Source organism: Juglans microcarpa x Juglans regia, chromosome 6S (genome assembly GCF_004785595.1).
Source record: "Juglans microcarpa x Juglans regia isolate MS1-56 chromosome 6S, Jm3101_v1.0, whole genome shotgun sequence".
Classification (NCBI taxonomy): domain Eukaryota; kingdom Viridiplantae; phylum Streptophyta; class Magnoliopsida; order Fagales; family Juglandaceae; genus Juglans; species Juglans microcarpa x Juglans regia.
Genome location: NC_054605.1, coordinates 7,354,596 through 7,362,068, shown reverse-complemented (window position 1 = coordinate 7,362,068; position 7,473 = coordinate 7,354,596). Strand labels below are relative to the sequence as shown.

General features: G+C 34.5%; 1 long non-coding RNA gene across 1 annotated transcript; it reads right to left on the bottom strand.

Annotated features, from left to right (window-relative positions):
- Positions 1 to 1,748: 1,748 nt before the first annotated feature.
- On the bottom strand, positions 1,749 to 4,525 carry LOC121237820. Its single transcript, XR_005934992.1, has 3 exons — positions 4,300 to 4,525; positions 4,128 to 4,215; positions 1,749 to 2,088 (listed from the first exon to the last, which is right to left on the bottom strand). It is a non-coding gene; the product is annotated as an uncharacterized LOC121237820 (long non-coding RNA).
- Positions 4,526 to 7,473: the final 2,948 nt, after the last annotated feature.

The window sequence follows — 7,473 nt, the reverse complement described above, 5'->3', positions numbered from 1 at the left end:
ATAAGTAGTGGCATCCACAAGAAGCTACTTATTATAATAAGTAGTGGAGATTTTTACCCATTAAGAGATGGTAGGAATATACATATCGGGATCTCTTAGTGCTTAAAGGTGAGTCTGAAAGGGAAGAACGTCTCCAATGGCCTCCACATTCATCTGTGCCTTTGCCAAACTTGTCTAAGCAGATTTCTCTAAAGTAAACAACTCACAACTTTCTATGTACTGCTTTCATGTAGTGGTCTGAAAGTCATGGAGTGACTTGCATCTGGTATAGTGTTTTAAAAGTTTGGCTAATTTCCCTCCAATTTTGGCTTCTAAATATTTGGTTATCCCGCGTCTTACTAACTCTCCATCCAAAAGAGGTCTTTCACTATTGATAGGTTTGAGGGTGGGACCCTCCATTGACACGGTACACATCAACTATTTCCTCAAAAACTAACAAGTAACAACCCCTTCTTTACTATGCAAAAAAACTTAATTATATTGAAACCAGGCCCTTCAAACGTTATACCATTTGGATACAATGTTGAGCATTAAATTAGATTATATGTAAAAAAAAAATACATATCACTATGTTAGATTCTCTAGTGTTTAATTCCTATAATTTAATACTAAAAAATATAAAATTACATTTGGACAAATATCAAGATCATTTTTGTATTTCACTATATATGTTATTCACTAACCCAAGCTCCCATAAATTTCGTATGCTATTTTTTCCATACCTTTTCATAGATTCCGATATCTTTTCATAATAAAAGGGAATTAATGTCTGTGTATTTGATGCATGAGGATCCGAGTCATATGAAGCTAAGTTGTCCCGAGCTAGATTTTTGCGCTGATTACTTCTTCCTTTACTATTTAATTTTGGCATGATTATTAGAATTTGGCTACTTTTGGATAAAAAAATGTTCTCTTATCGATTTGCAGTTATTATAATGGCCTGGCTTGTGGGCTAATTTTTTACATTCTTGGATTTGATAATTTTGATTTGAACAATTCTCTGTGTTTTTTGACGATTCTCTTGTTCTCTTCCCAAAAATTCTCTATTGAAACTAGCCTGCAGAATAATCGCTATTCTATCTGGCGTCAGCATGCCACTTTTGTATAGAAACTAAAAACAAAACATATTTACCCATTGGTTTCGGGTTGAACCCGGTATTTTTTGTTTAAGTAGCATTCAAGCTCTATTTATTTAATTTTATAAAATAAGATTGCTTATATTGTTTATAAAATAATATTACAATGTTGATATGAAAAGCACAACTAACAGTGTTTATATGATATTGATGTGGTATATGATATTGATGTAGCAATAGAATGATTTTATAAAATCAATTCAAATCAAAAGGAAATAAAATCAAATTGAGAAATGGTCTTTCCAAAAGACAATCCTTCATGCAATAAATAGGTCCTATAAATGTACATAAAACATGTAAAAAGTTGATAGTGTAGAACTGTGATGGTAACTGTTAAATTAGCATATATAGATAAATGAAAGTGGGTATCACCACATCACAACTCGTTTTGTTCATCAATCATCTCAAGAGGTTGGAAGTAATATGCCAGCCTCAAATTTGAATGTTATTGTTTCCCAAAAAAACAGTGCAAGTTGAAGTGCGTAATATGGAGGGTAGTGGTCCATATGCATACAATTTCCAAGAATCCCAATTTTTGCATGACGATACATTTTGCATCTTCATTCAAATTAATGATCATCAAACATAATAGTCTTAGGATTGATCTTTAATTTCCAAGAATCCCAAGATCAAGTACATATCCATGCAGAAAAGTTGATTTTACATGAAGTATTTCATACATGTATACAAAACAATAACATTTGTTTCCATGGTATGGTCACCTGACCAGAGTAGATAATTGACCATGTGTTATATCAGACACAGAAAAAGTTCCAGACTGATCATCATCCAGATATTCAAACTCTTCCATTACAAATTTACAAGTGAAATGTCTTATTCAATTATCTTCTCTATCAATTTAAGCTTGTACTAAGCCATAAACTCGGCCAAACTGTGGACTTTAGTTATCTTCCCCACCAGTTTCAGCTTATATAGAATAAACTCAGTAGCACTATGGAAAAAGACAAATTCAATGTGTGAGCAAATAAATAAATGGAGTAGAAATAAATAATAACTAAATATAATAAATGGAGTAGAAATCATATATGTTTTGACATAAACAACTCATTTTCTTATCACAAACCAATCACTATGCACACAAAATCTCCAACAAGTTCATTTCAGTATTCAGAGCAAAAGGTACTGAAAAAACTGAGTTCAGCCCACTACATATGCCGCATATGCATGCACTCTGCTTAATTAGCTTAACTTACAGGAACTAATTCATAGCTAAAGATCAGATAGTTTCTCAAAAGTATATTAATATATATATATATAAGCTCATGCTAATTACTCGTATCCTGCAATAGAGGGTAAAAGAAAACTATGCATTTCCCTTGATTTTCAAGACATTATAGATTAATCAAGTACCTGTACCACCACCATAATTACCATCTAAAAGTCGTTTTTCTAACTAGTGCATTTATCTGAGACAGTACCCCTATTATAAGTATAATTAGATGAACATATTTAAATTAACCATATTATTGATAATGTAGATCTATGGGTGTGTATAGATATATATAAATATATATATATATTATATGGGCTTGGACATGTAAAAAACTTAAAACGCATTGGACAGGTTCTTGAGTTTTAAAAATAGATGTTGTACATGATGATTCTAGCTAGGTTGAAGCCATTTCATAGTGCTTAAGCACTATGAAACCCAAATGGGACAGATGAGGGTACGTACCAGTAAACTAATAAAAAATGTGGGACACCAAAACTTAGTGTATACGCCTGCAATATTTATAAAGAAAAGGAAGTAATTGTAACATCATCTGGATGAACACTACTATTACAGTTTAAAAGTGGTAGAGCATCAGCTTGGGTCATAGTGACAACAAGATGACAATGAAAAGAAGGATAAAGGCGAAAGAGAAAATAGAAAGACAAGTGACTTGTAGTTGATCTAGCTAGGCAGATCATATACATGAATTAATAAAGTTATTTCTCAGAACCTTCCATACGGCCAATGTTTTCCATCTGGTGGAAATATTTATTGACAGCTTCAAGTGGTATGAATGAAGTTAATAACATCATGTTAATCGACCATTCATCCAATACTAATTGGAGAGCCATAATTATTTTGACTAAAGCTTCAAAACATATCAGTTCGCACACCAAATTATGAACATCGGCATATTACACTAATAAAAATTAAAACTCAGACCACATGTAAAGATTCAATTGTTAAAATTATGCTACATTACCTATTTTCATTTATTATTCAAAATAAACCTTAGACTGAAATATAAGTTGGTAATGCATGCAATATGTGAATTTTAGTAATTTTGAGTGGAAAATGTTAAATACTTGGGTGAAAATTAAAAAATAATTAAGTCCATGTGATGTTTGAAACTTAGGATGCAACACACACGGATATTTTTACAACATACCAACTAGGTTCCTAGTACTTTTGGTCAATGTAAATTCATCCACTTGGACCGTTTGTGATGAGCTAATTATTTATTTGTCTCGTGTATGACCATGAAACGTGTGGAGATGAGGGTACATATTCATTTGGGATCTAGATTATGGTTTTCATGCTCTCCAATCAGTACTTAAAGTTGCTGATTTCACATGTTAGTAGATCTATATATATGTCATTGTTTGGGGTTGCGGTAAAAACATAGCAACCACTTCAAGTTGTGATAACCATCTAGGAAATACGGAAGAGAGAATTGACTAAATTAACTATTGCTTGGTCACCCAAAACAACATTCACCAAACCTCCCAAAACTCCAAATTAATTATAAATCAGCATCTAAAAACTGATCAAAACCCATCCTTCAGCATCAAAAAGTTCCTAATGTAGATAAAGCACTGCAATTTATAATAGATTCACAATCAATTTAAACTAGTATCTGAATATTTAAGCCTCCAATGACTTTACCTTTCACTTGCAATTGAACCCAAAAAGAAAAATAGCTAAATGCATATACCCAAAATAGAGAGAGATAGACATGGAATGAAGGAGAGAAATACCACACAGATTGAAAGGATAGGAGATAGCTTGCTGAAATAGGGACCGAGTGGAGAAGCCATGCGCGACGGTGGAACACGATTGGGTAGCCTATAGAGAGAGAGGGACTGAGTGAAAGTTAGAGAGAGAGAGAAGGATGGTGAATTGATTGTGAGAGCGACATACGAGACTTACTAGCTAGGCGAGGAGGCGACGCCGTGCAGCAGGGAAGTCAATATGTCACAGAGAAGAATAGACTAAGATAGAGATCAACGCGGCACACGACGTTGTTTTCTCAGACCTTGTTCAACGTGAAGACTGGGATGGACTGATGGAGGGGGTTTTGCTCTGTTTCGGTGGTGAAGGCAAGGTGGGTAGGCACAGCTGGTTCATGCTTGGTGGTGGAGGCTCACGATGGCTGCAGCAATGGGTTTCTGTATCGGTGAAAATGGAAGACAGAGATCAGTATCTGCGAAAATGGGTTTCTGTAATTTTACGGGGAGAATTATTTTGCACGCTTCTAACTTAATGCAGTGATAAACATGTTGCCGCATTAAGAAATAACTTGCTATTTTTCATCTTACACAGTACTATTATTTGTGAAGAGTCAAAGTTGCCGCAAAACATATCCTGTCACCGCAAAAAAAAATGTTTTAAGACGAATTTCACAGTCGCCACTACAAAAAAGCAGCTACAGTAAATTATGGTTTGTTGCGGCCAAAATTTACTCGCCCCTTCAGTTTTTGGCAGCAAAAGCTGCTTTTTCTTGTAGTGTTCATTTCCCCTTGTTCCCCCTCTACCTTCTCTACACCCCCAGCCTGTTGTCCTTCCACACGACCTGACCTCTCCGTCCCATTCTTGAACTCCAACATCACACAACCCTTTTACAGGTGGTTGTCTACTTCCGGCATGCTAACAAAAGGCCAATGAGAGAGGATTCCACATAAAGCCCAAGAACTTCAATATCTTACTTTCCTGTGAACTAAAAATATGAAAACAACCAATAAGACCAAAGCAATCAAAATCCAAAGTGAGAACAATATAAGAGGAAATTGGTCTCTGTTTGTTCCATTCGTAAATACTTCGAAGAAATTCCTTTTTGTTCGTCTTGGTGCAAAACTAAGAGTAAAGATAAGGAAAGACCTCTTATTTTCATTTCAGCTAAATTGTTGGAAACTTTCAAAGTGTATCTCACACCAGAAGAATATCATTTTTGCTTAAAACTGAAATGTAAAAGTTTCTTAAATATTTTCCTTTGAAACAACTAGAGAATAAATGATAGAAGTGGTGTACCTTTTTTTCCTCAAGCTTGTTGTAGCCGAAAATGGCCAACCTCTCCTGAGCAGCCTCTGTTGTGTGACCATCTTTATTACACCACAACGTCTGAAAACCCTCTTCAATTGGTACATTCTCCTACAATCCAAGTAATACCATTACAAACTCAAGAAAAATCTAAAACCCCATTTCGAAAGAAAAACCAAAACCCATAAAAAAAAAAAAAATCAAAACGATCATCACAAAACCAGAAGCCTAAAACACAACCTAGCAACAAGATCTGTAAAGAGAGTTGGCCTAGTTATGATTAGTTTTAAATTTTTAAGAGTTCATTTTTTGAATTAGGATGAGATTTACATAAGAAATATAAATTTTGGTAAGTCTTAGAGCTCATTTGCAAAATTCTTATTTTAGAAGCAAATTTATAATTTTCCACAATTTGAGGGGTAACTTTGAAAATTTAGCCCTAATTTAGCAAGTTGTATTTTTATAAGGTTTTAGTGAGATATTATAACCTTAGAAAATATCTCATTGTAGCTCATGCATTTTTATGCTTCGCTTTAAGTTATGCTACAATTTTGTAAGTTAGCTTCTAACTTACTCTGGGTATATTCATGTATGTATGGTGGTAATAGTTATGCTATTTATATTCATGCCACTTATGCTTGTTGTAATTTTCATAACATACCATGCCATGTCATCAGTTATCTGATACACATTTATTTTATATACAAATGACATGTCATCTATTAATGTTACATGTTTATATATAACATGAATGCCATGTCACTATCACATGCCACGAATATCACGTCATCTATTACATGTTATTCTGTTACATGCCAAGATTACCATGTCATTTGTTACATGAGTATGTCATGAGTTACATCTATGTCGTACATGAGTCTTTTATTTTATCACGACCCCAAGTGGTAAGATGAGGAATTATTTTAGTGAAACTCTTTTGTCCACGTTGGAGTGTTTAGATTGGATGTGGAATCACCTGGGTTAACGAAGTACAATCAACAAGTTTCGAATGAGACCTAAGTAATTGGCAACATGGCATTCGAATGGGATCTAAGTAATTGGACCTAAGTAACTAGTGACATGGTGAAGTCAGGCACCCAACGCCGGTGCTACCAACTACATGTTTAACAATTTTATCAGTTTAGTTATCATGACCTGCTCACAATAGGTTCAGATGCCTATAATGTGATACGGTACCAATAAGAGCGCACCGTCATTGGGGAGTTATGGAGCATCCGTAGTTCAAGTTAATCAAACATGTATATGTAACGAGGTCATGTTCATGTCAAGTCATGCCACGTTCAAGTTAAGTCATGTTATGTTCATGTATAGTCATGTTATTCACAAGTCACATCACTCATGTTCAAGCTCATATCATGAAGCATATATGTCATTTATTGTCATGCATGTCTATTCATACTGTTGGTAGTTTAGCAGCCTTACCTACTAAGATTTTATAAATCTCACTGTAGCAGTCTCAACTACTATTCTCCTGAAATGGTAGATGATGTGACAAGGACCAATGGAACCTAATTGAACGAGGCAAAAAGTGATGTGGCCAGAGCCGGTAGACACCAAGTTTTCTATGCATGTGTAGAATATTATGGTCATAGTTACTTACCTCGATCCTCTTATAAATTTTGCTAACAATGCATGGCTCCAAGCTTTAGCCCAAACCAATAATATTTAGGTAATGATTTAAGCATTTGTAATCGTTATACATTAAGCGAAATGTGAATCATGCACTAAACCCAAACTCTTTATTCGCCTACTGCACTTTGCTTGCCTAAGACTTTCCTTCGCCTATAGTTTGCCTTTTTCTTGCCCAACTCTTTCCTCGCCCAACTGTTTTCTCACCCAACTACTTATAATGGTCTTTCTGAATTAAGAACCCAGTAATGTGCAGGAACAAGAACAATAAGGAAATAAAACTGAAAATAGAAAGAACACAAGATCAAACCAAGAAATCTACTTTCGATTTCCTGAGAGAGATTCTCGAGTAATCTCCAAACTCTTTACAACAATGAAAATTCACTTTGTAGTTTACTTTATTAGTTCCCCCTTCCA